The following is an 11,081-nucleotide window of genomic DNA, read 5'->3' on the forward strand; positions in this document are numbered from 1 at the left end:
TGCTGGGGGATGTGTCCAGTGCAGGCGGCCCCAGCCCTCTGCCCCAGGGCCGGTAGTTTTGCAGCTCCTACCCCGGCGGTGCAAGGCGATCCTGGAGCTCTCTGCACGCCCCTGGCCGCTCCTGCTGGACTGGAGTTTGTTCAGGGCATGTGCCCATCGGCTACCCCCTTAGAGCAGCATCAGCTCAGCCAGGGAAGACCCAGTTCCCCCGAGGCCGGGCTGACCCCTGGAGCCGCGGACGCAGGACGGGGATGTCACCAAGCCAGCACTCGGCACAGCTCATTACTCCCGCGTCCTCCTTCCAGCGCCGCGGGCTCCTCCACTCTCCGGCGCGCCCTGGCAGCGAGCTCCGACCCCTCTGTCTGCAGCACCCTGGCCAAGGCAGCCTCCCGGGCCGGTGGTTCCCTCCCTCCCAGTGCTGCTGCCAGGATCCGGGTCATGCTGCGGAATGCGGCCGCCCGCTGCGCTCCAGCCCGCGGCCAACCGCACCCGGGGGCTGGGGGTGGGCGCATGTTCCCGGCGAGGGGGAAGGGATCCGAGGAGCCGGCTGGAGAGCGGTGCTCTAACGCCAGGGGCTGGGCCAGCGGAAGGAAGCACCGGCTGAATTGTGACGCAAAGCTCCGCTGGGGTGACTTCAGTCCCAGCCCCACTGGTGCCTTCGCCTCCCCCTCCCCCATCTCGTCTGCGGCCGCAGGGCTCCCTCCTCGGAGAGGCCAACAGAGGCTGTGACCCCACAGCGCCTTTGGCTCGCGATCCAAGTAGGCTGGGACGGAGGGAAACTTGCAAAAAGCCCAGGCTGCGTTGAGGAGCCCAGCGGGACTGGGCCAGCAGGACAGGGACAGGATTCTCCCTTCCATGATCCAAGGTGGGCAGGGCAAGGACCCGGCCCCAGTGCACTTGGCAAAGCGATAGGCCAGGAGGAAGCTGATAAAATTATGTTACTGGCATCACTGGTCTCCCATTCTCGCTGCAGGGCTCAGGCAGGGCAGGGGAGCCCAGAGCTTGGCAGAGCTGAGAAGACAAGGTTACATTGTTCAGACATGGCTGGAGCCCCACTCCTGCCCCTACCCCTGCTTACCTGTGTAGGCCCCTTGGGCGCAAGGTGAAGCTGGGGGTAGGCCAGCTGCTAGCTCCTGCCAAAGGCCCTAGGCCTCTCAGAAAGCGCAGAGCTGGGAGTCTGGCTCCCCTGGGGGCTGGCATTGTTAAAAGAGATGGTAAGTCGCTAAGAATGTGTTTAGACTTGATGAAATGCTGGGAGTATGCTGCATGTATTGATCCCACTTAGAGCCACTGTAGCCCACACTCTAAGGATATAGTGAATAGTTGCCTCATAAACCACTGTTGCTGTGTCCACACATGCTTATGAACTAGAGGCCTGGTGTTATTAAACACTTGCTTAACTTAATGCAGCTGAAGTAGTCAATGACCATCAGTGAGGCTACTGGTGTGTCGAAACAGCCTAGAGCAAGAGAGATCGAACTGCACTGTGAGACCTAAAGCAAGGCCCAGACATTTAAAATACTAGATGAGACCGTAGTAGAAACAGGGGATTTTGAGGGGCTCGTTGAAATAAGAGCACTCTTCAAACATCATCAGTGTTCGAGAAAGCTGAAGTGGAGAGATTATGTTGAGAGCTTCATTAGAATGATCAGCTAATATTCGGCACTTTGCAACAGCTGTTCCATTAGAACTCATGACAGATCCCAACACACAGTGTATGCTTAAGTAGTGTAAATGCAATTTGTAAAGGGTGCTCATTACCTTCAGCCTCTGCCTTATGAAATGATTTAATTATGGTGACTATAAAAAGAAATGACAGTCTTTCAGTGAAAACCCCACCCTCAGCATCAAGCCCAAACAGGAGCGTAGGTAGTTGTTAAAGATAATCCTATTTAACTAAATGAATAAAAAACCTGTTGTTCCTCGAAATGTGTTGCTCTCTCCATTCCAATTAGGTGTGTGCACGCTGCATGCACAGTTGTCAGAAAGTTTTCCCCTAGCAGCACCCGTCAGGTCGGCTGTGGAGTCCCCTGCAGTGGCACCTTCCTGGCGCTGAAAATATGATCCTGCCGAGCCGGCGCCTCCACAGTTCCCTCTCAGTCTGGCGTGCCGGGTCATGGAAGTGCAGGCAGCCATAGGGCCGAGGAAACTCAGGCCGCCCCGTGTTGTCACGGTTGGGTACTGCTGGGAGGCCTTGAATGACGTCCGCGATGGCTTGGAAACAGGGCTCTTGCCTGAACTGAGTAACACTGCCTGGATGAAGTCTATTCTTTGGATTGGCTCCAAGGTCAACTTCCTCCAGATTTGAGACTGCACCTGCCCCCTGCTGCGGGCCCTGAGATGAGGGTATACCTGCACATGCCTCTGATGGAGGAAAGCAGTCACAAGCCACATGCACTTGGTGAACCCGCAGGGGGCTGTTGAGAGGCCAAATGGAAGGAAAGTGAATTGGTAATGCTTGTAGGGGACCACGAAGTGTAGGAATTGCTGGTGTACAGGTGGAATCGCTATATGGAAGTACCTGTCTTTCATGTCCAAGGTGGCATACCAGGCTCCCAGATCCAGGGAGGGAATAATGGTTCCCAGGGAGACTATGAACTTGTTGAGTCCTCACAGATCTAGAATGGATCTGAGACCCCCACCTTGGCCTTGGGATTAGGAAGTATCAGGAGTAGAATCCCTTGAGTCTTAGCTCCTGAGGAACCTCCTCCACTGCTCCCATGGTGAAACGTGCCTGAACCTCCTGGATAATGAGTTGCTCATGAGAAGGGTCCCTGAAGAGGGATAGAGAAGTGGGATGGAAGGAAGGGTAGGAGCACAACTGGAGAGAATATCCCACTTCCACCATACAGAGGACACGGCCGTCTGAAGTTATTTGGGACCAAGCACAGTAGAAGTGGGACAGATGATTCAAAGAGGGAGAAGGATCCAGGAGTGAGGCTGGCGCCCTGTCCTCAGGTGCCATTTCAAAAGGCTGGTTTGGGACCCAACAATGGTTTAGTTGGGCTCTGTCCCTGCCTGGATGGGGGGTTGGAAGACTTTTGTCTGCCATTCCTGCCCCTTCTCTTATAAAAAGTCCTGCCCTGGCCAAGGAGGATAGGAGCGCTGCTGCTGAGGTTAGAAATGTTTACATTGGGTTGCTGGGGTGTGCATACCCAAGGATTTCATGGTGGTTGTTGAGTCCTTTAGGTCATGCAGCTGAGAGTCAGTCTGTTCCACAAACAGGCCTACCCCATCAAAAGGCAGGTTCTGCATGGTCTGTTGAACCTCTGGTAGGAGTCCCAAGACCTGCAGCTGTGAGCTATGCCTCATAGCAATACCAGAGGACAAGGTGCGCACTGCCATGTCCAGTGAGGCCTGTAAAGAGGTCTGTGCCACCGACTTGCCCTCCTCCACTATAGCTCCAAACTCCTCCCTGGACTCAGCTGGCACCAGCTCCTTAAACTTGAGCATAGAGTTCCAGAAGTTGAAGCTGTACCTACTCAGAACTGGCTGCTGGTTGGCAAGCCTGAGTTGCAACCCCACTGTAGAATATACTTTGCACCCAAATAAATCCAGGTGCTTGGCATCCTTCAAGTTAGGCACTGGGGCTTGGTGTCCCTGCCTCTCCTCCTCGTTTACTGCAGCCACCACCAATGAGCAAGGCTGCGGATGTGAGACGAGAGATATTCATACCCCTTGGATGGGATGAAATAGTTCCTCTCCACACCCTTTGCGGTGGGAGGCATGGAGGCCGGGATCTGCCAAATGGTCTTAGCATTAGCCTGCATGGTCTTGATGAGGGGTAGAGCCATCCTCGATGGATCTTCCGGGGCCAGAATGTCGACTATTGGGTCCTCCAACTCCACCACCTCCTCGGCCTGCAAGCCCGTATTTGCGCCACCCTGGGAAGGTGGTCCTGGTGGGCGCGGCTCTCTATGGGGGGTGGTCTCGAGACAAAGGTGTCTCATCCAGGGAGGAAGACAAGGAGATTAATGAGGGAAACAGGGTGCTCCTGTCCTGCCTCACTGGCTGGGCCAGGCACACCTGGATCAGGCTCAGGAACTGGGGTTTGTTCCAGGGGAGGGTGAGGAAACGGTAACCTCCTCGGCACCCCTAGGGATAGGGCGACTGGTGGAAGCCTCCGGCATCTGTGGTTCAGAGGTCACTGACACAGGGCTTCCATAGCCCGATGGTGCCGGCCACGCTCTGAGTATCTAGACCCAGTCTCAGAATCCGAAGACAGGGACAGAGACTGCGATGGGCAAGGTGGTGCCTAGCAGAGCTAGACTGGTGAGCAGCATAGTGATGCTGGGGAGCGGTGCCAGGAGTGGGACCTGCTATGCGACGGGGATTGACGCAAGGATCGGCATCGTGAGCGGGAGCGCTGGTGCGAGCTGCAGCAGTGCCACTAGTGCAACAAGTGCCAGGATTCCATCAGTGGTGCCGAGGGACAGCGCATCACTGGTTTGCTGCAAGACGGTGCCGCACGTTGCAGTACTGGAGACTTGGTGTGAAGGGTGGATGACCTTGGTGCTGTCATGGTGATGAGGTCCCTTGTAGCCTCAAAGGTGTCGGGGTGGATGGCAATTCCACCTGCTCGATGACCTGGCTCGGGGAGTCCAACGGCACTGGATGCTCCTCTCTGGGACGCGCCCCACTGGCTGGCTCCAAAGGGGTTGGTCTCTGAGCTGGAGATCCACTCCTCCCCTGCTTCTGTGCCAGGGAGTGAGACTGGTGCCAGGTCGATCCCGCCAGTTGCAGGGCTGGGGAGCTGCAGTGCCACAGGTCTCTCCCAGAGTCTTTCAGCGGTGCCACTTCTACCACGGCCACCAGTGCTGGGTCTTGCCACGCCGATGTAGATTGCAGTCTGAGTGCCGCCACTGCAAGGAGCTGCTTGAGGCAAAAGTCTCACTCCTTTTTTGTTCTGGGGCTAAGCCCTTTACAAATCCTGCACTTGTCTGGTTGGTGTGCTTCCCCCAAACAAGCATTGTCGGGGTCACCCATTGGCATGGGCTTGTTGCAGAACTTGGGCATGTAAGCCCCCCAAGGAGAATGCGGTGGGGTTGACCTTGGCAAGTCACTTAGGCCCCTTTTCAGTGAGCTAGAGAAGCGTGTGCTAATCGCCGTGATGACAATGTGATCATGCACAAGCTCAAAGCTAGGCACGTGGGTAGGGAGCTTGCTGAATAGGGCCTTGATTTCTGTGAAAGGGTCAGTTACATTTGTCAGGTGCTAGGGCGCTGTATGGAGAAGGGGAAACCTGTACAGAGGATAAAAGGCTGCACCTTAATCCAAACATGGACTAGAGGCACATCACATTAGTAAGATTTTAAATGAGGAGCTGGGGAAGTGTGACAGGTGCTGAGGAGCGCACAAGTCAGACACCTGTTAATGTTGATAATACAATAGTAACTCTGCATCTAGCAAAAGGCAGGATGCAAAACAACTGATGTAGAGCAGAGACGAAGCTTCTCTTTGGTGCGCAGGGTGTCAGATTAAGGAGTTAAAGAGACAGTTCCACTCATACAGGCTCCTGGCCAAAATAAATACTGTAAATGTCTATATAAAAATGAGACGCTTAGAAGAAAAAAACTTGATGAGCTAAAATGTCTCACTGGCCAAGGGCCTTACTATGACAGACGTTACAAACACAAAGTAGGATGACAAAAATCAGTGGAAGACTGATGTGTGGCTAGAGCAGGGGTCGGCAACCTTTCAGAAGTGATGTGCCGAGTCTTCATTTATTCACTCTGATATATCACTAAACTATTGTTGTATGTAAAGTAAATAAGGGTTTTAAAATGTTTAAGAAGTTTCATTTAAAATTAAATTAAAATGCAGAGTCCCCCAGACCGGTGGCCAGGCCCAGGCAGTGTGTGTCGCTGAAAATCAGCTCGCGTGCTGCCTTCGACACGTGTGCCATAGGTTGCCTAGCCCTGAGCTAGAGTTATCCCAGACAGACCAAAGAGGTGGGGGAGCAGCGCTGTACCTAAAGGATTCCATAGGGTCTGGGGCTAAAGTGGAATTCCAAGAGCAAGTAGCTAAGGTGTAAACACAAACAGGATCTACTTTTAAGTATATCCGAGAGAGGAAACCTGCAAAAGAATCAGTGATATGCTGGATCACCAGAGCTTAAAGGGAGCAATTGGAAGACAAAGACATTGCTGAGAAGCTGTGATCCATTTGTATCAGTCTTCACCCCCACCACCTCGATAAAGCTGGGGAGATTCCTAACCTGGACTTACTCACGAGAATGTGGCATCAGAAAAAGAAGGGCTGGAACAGATAGATACATTAAAAAGCTCCAATGCTGGATGATCCAAGACTTCTGAAAGAGCTCAGCTATGAAGAGTCTGAGCCACTAGCAAAAACCTAAGATCCCTCTTTAAAAACAGCTCCTGGAGCAGAGGATTGGAGGGGAGCAAATGCTATACTTTTGCTTCAGAAAGGTTCTAGGAGTGACCTTGGAATTACAGACTAGTAAACACAGCCCATAGATCTGAGACAGTGCAGCAATTCCTACCTGGCTCAGTGTTTCACTCTCTCATCCCTGTTGTCTGGCTTGTTTTTATTGACTGCAAAGGGCCCATCTCCCTGAGTATGTCGCTACTTCAAGCTGCGGCGGAGCTTCCCAGCTTGAGGAGACGCACTCGAAGTATCTGTGAGCGAGCCAGTGTGCTACAAGGATCATAGCCCAGCAGCAGGAGTTGCTGGCCTCCCCAGGTATGATCCAGGCCAAGATCCTAGGCAAGTTCATGGGGCAGCTAATCCCTCCCATTGCCATGGCTACACTATCTGTAATGTGCTAGCTCAGTCGGAGCTGCTGCGAGTACATCTGCTGGAGCTGGGGATTACACGTGCTGCTCGAAGTGTAGACAATACCTTATGGTTCTGTCCGGTGTTCAGCACAACAGAGCTCTGATCCAAGTTGGATCATTTAGTAGCCATATAGCACTTATGAAGGCCCCTGATTTCTCAAATTCAGGGTGATGGCCTGGATCCATCCCTGGTGTAAAAGTGATGCACAGAGATGAAAGTTTCACAAGGAAATACAGAGGTGCACTGGAAGGCTGAAGGAATGAGCTCTGGTTTTAGACACATGCTACAAGCCACTAAGGGAAGGGCTGCAGTGATGACACAAATGGAGATGTGTTGTGAGGTTTCTAACACAGCTGGATCTCACCATTTTTCCTGAGTTACCTGCAGATGTTTTCTGGCAAACTAAGTTAGGCAGCTGTTCTCCAGGGCAGGAGACACATGGGCCAAGCGACAGCTATTTAACTTTCTGCTGAGTGGGTCTAGTATCAAGGGGAACATTTTCAGAACTGTCTGACTTAGGCATCTAAGGTCAGCTTTACAGTACAAACTTGCTGGCATAGCTGCGTTGTGTGGAACCCCCTCCTACCCCTGCTGACATAGTTGGGCTGGCAAAATCCTCCATCTAGATGCAGCTTACACCAGCAAAAGAACTCCTGCTGGCAGTATAAGCTGCACCTCGGATAGGGGGCCTAGCCAGGAGAGCCTTGGTAGTGTAGACTAGCCAGATTTACATGTCTATTTAGGCACTCAGTGGGACCTACAAAAGTGCCCAGCTGCATCTTGAAGTGCCTAAAGACCTTTGACAAGCTGATCCTGTCACCTTTGCAAATAAAACGCGATTGCTTTTGTAAAATGTTAGCCTAGGGCTTGGTCTCTTTCACCTCATGTACTGAGAACTCACCCACATTTGGATGCACAAGGACTGCAGGATTAGCTCCCTGGACGACAGTCTTCATATCCTCTCTGCCAACACCTGCCAAGCAGGAATGCAATTCATATGACATTGCATGCAGGGTAGATATTGCACAGCTTTGTACCTTCTTTGGAATCCATGAACCAGTCAGTTTAGATGGGGATAAGGCCCTGTGACAGGATTTAACTACCTCATGTAAATGTGCTCAGACTCTGGTACCAGAGCATTTCTGAGTTATTTCTCCACTGGAGACTGCAGTTGTGCCCTTTGCCACAGCTGGTCAGTTCATTTAAAATTACCTGGCTAGGCCAGGCTTCTAAATCCTGCACTACCTATATGAGCTGAACTGCTCGTGTCATTCCCCCACTGCCTGCACTTGGTTGTTTGGGCTCAGGAGGGCTCTGTCTTTCATCATCCCTTTTGGAGAGAATGGCTGGCAGGTTAAGATGAGCTGAACCTGTAATCACAGCTGAGCATCATCTACTATTTCAGAGTGAACAGTTTGTATGATTGATTGTGTTGCACTGACGCTAAGATGACTGCACATCAGAGATGGCTCTCCCATGAGACTAATACAATCAGAAAGATCTGAAATAAGCAGTGAGAAATCTTGTTACACAATTGACTAAAGCCATTTTAAAGAGCCATCCCTCCACACATTGGGAAATGGGGTAGGCAGGCTCACTCACCATGCAGTCTCCACAGAGGAGACAAAGACAGCGTGGTCCAGAAGGAATGTAACTAGCTTTGGAATCAATTCCTGCCTCTGAGAGATCAGGTGACTCTGAGCAAGTGTGTGTCATGGTTCCCGGCGAGTATAATGAGGCTGCTGGCCCTTACATTGTCCTTTGTGAGACAGATCTATTGATGAGAAGTACCCCCTAGGAATCATCTCTATTGACACCACCAGTGGGGGTGGAGAGTATTGGAGCAGATCATTTTTGCCTTAGGAAAAGCAGCCACCGAACAGCTGACATTATAGCTTACAAGTACAATACAGACGAAGCTTTGAATGCATGAATATTTCACATGCCCCTCTCTGTGGGAACCATTTGCTGCAGAGTGTGGGGCAAACTCTCTGTGGAGAAGAATCAAGATGCATATTTAGTGGCTCTCTGTTGCTGACTCTTTAAAGAGCTGCAGCTCTCCCTTTGGCTAGCATGCAGGCAGTACTAACCCAGCCCCACACAGCACTGAAAGCAGTGTTTGTGGACTCCAGCAAGCTGCCAGAAGGCCCAGGGAAGGGGAATTTAATCTTCCCAGCTGGGCTCTGGGAACCACTCAAAAATTAATCATATAAAATAGAGAACTAAACCATTCCATGGCCTTTACTGATCCTTTATTGACAGATCCCCAAGTCTTTACATGACAAAGGGACAGTGGGTCAAGAGAAGCAAACTAGAGAGTTGTCTGCAAAAACAGCGATTCATGGATCATTTCAAAATTTAAAAACCTCTGAATATTTAATCATTAACGGGGGGCAGGGGGAATAATCACCCAGGAATGCAGGTGGCTTTGTTCCTGAATAGCAAGCGCTCTCCTACAGCCTGCTCTTGGAGTTAGGGCAGGACTCTGAAATCTAAGCGCCTCCATCAAGAACAGAGAGGGAGGTAATGAAACCCCTTCATTAAAATGTATTTCCCAGGAATAACCAGCTGCGCATGTTTCATGCACAGGCTCCCCTTGCAGCACTGAGCGAGACTGTTCCACGCAAAGGAAGCCCCTGCCCCGGTTGTCTGGCAGACATCAGGTCTGAGTTGTTGCAAAGCTGCATACAGCAGCCGGAAGAGGAACTCCTCACCTGCAGAAAGTAAGGAGGCTGGAGAACTAGCTTGTGGTTATTTGGGGGCCTGAGTGAAAGGAGTGTACAGGAAGATGCCAGGTTAGTTCCTGATGGACAGGTGGCCACAGAATGATCAACACTAAAGACCCAGTTCTGCAAATCCTTCACACGAGGGCCTTGAAGGATCACAGGGCTAGAGGAAAGCAGGTTCCAGACAACTCTCTGCTCTTGGGCTCAGATGGGGACATTGTCTGCACTGGGGATCATCCCCAACTCCAGACAAGGATGCAGCTGCCCCAATGCAAACCCCTAGTGCAGAGAGGGGAAGCCAGAAATGGTAGCAATGCACTGGGTTTCAAGCAGAAACACACCCACTACTTTCTGCATTAGCTTTGCGTATCTCCATGAGGCATTTATACTGATGCAGGTATGAGCAGTAACATGATTAGGTCCTCAGCGTAGTCAGTGTCTAACTGGGACCTGAAAGCTTTACATTAATCTACTGTATCTGAGTCAGCCCAATACAATGCCACCTGATCCTGTCTGCCCCCCATCTGAGAAATCCAAGCAGGAACATCACTGAGCTGGAGAGCTTGCCTGAGGAATGCATCTGTCATGCCATGTGCCACTTCCTGCCTCTCACCACAGGTATGAGCAGCTCGATTGCAGCCTAAACTGTATGTTTCAGTTCTGCATACAAGGAAGGAGCCATGGCTGGGAGGGCATAAGCTCAATGGCAAAGTCATTCGGACAACTAGAGGCCTGTGAGTATTTTCAAGAGCAGGAAGAGGGAAGGGATAAATAGCAGGAGAGCTACAGGGTGACACAGTAGAGGGAGTTGGATGAAGCTCAGATATCATGAGGATAAACTTGATATGAAAACCTGGATGGAGATAGATCAGGCGAGATCTTGAGGTGGAGTGTAAATTGGTATCACTTGAAGTCAATGGAGCTCCATTGCTTTTAGCAATTAGAGATTTGGCACAGTGTGTGCAATAACTGCGGAAAGGGGTAGGTTTTACAGCTTATAACCAAGGCCTGTGGACTCCATTTCATAACCCTGGAACCTGCCATAAAATCCACCCCTTGCTGCAGAGCTGCGCTCCAGAATCTAAATTTTCATTTCAAAATAACTTTCTAGCCCTTATGATTGCAGAGGAAACATTCTGAAACTGAACAGAGTGGTTTGATGCAGCGACCTATGTCAGAGGCTACAGAGAGACTGAAACAGCAGCTCTGCAAGGGATGTGAATGGCTCCATTCATGTCAATGAGTCATTGACTCAAACTTAATGATATTAAGTTCCAGCATCAAATTTTATGAAGTATTTTACTGCTGATCATGTTAATGTCCAGCTTACGAGCTTAGCCCAGTTCGAAACCATCTCCCACACCTTCATAGATTTTAAGAGCTCCAGCTGTCCTCCAGTCAATGGCCTAGACCTCCTGCTTTTCCCTGGCAACATCTGCAACACAACTCTGCATTTTCAACGCACAATGGATTTAGAGGCAAATTAATTGTATTTAATATCAAACTAAATGAGAAGAGATGCTGTCAGGACTATATCATTAATTTTTATATTTA

This window comes from Chelonoidis abingdonii, chromosome 22 (assembly GCF_003597395.2).
Source record: "Chelonoidis abingdonii isolate Lonesome George chromosome 22, CheloAbing_2.0, whole genome shotgun sequence".
NCBI lineage: Eukaryota > Metazoa > Chordata > Testudines > Testudinidae > Chelonoidis > Chelonoidis abingdonii.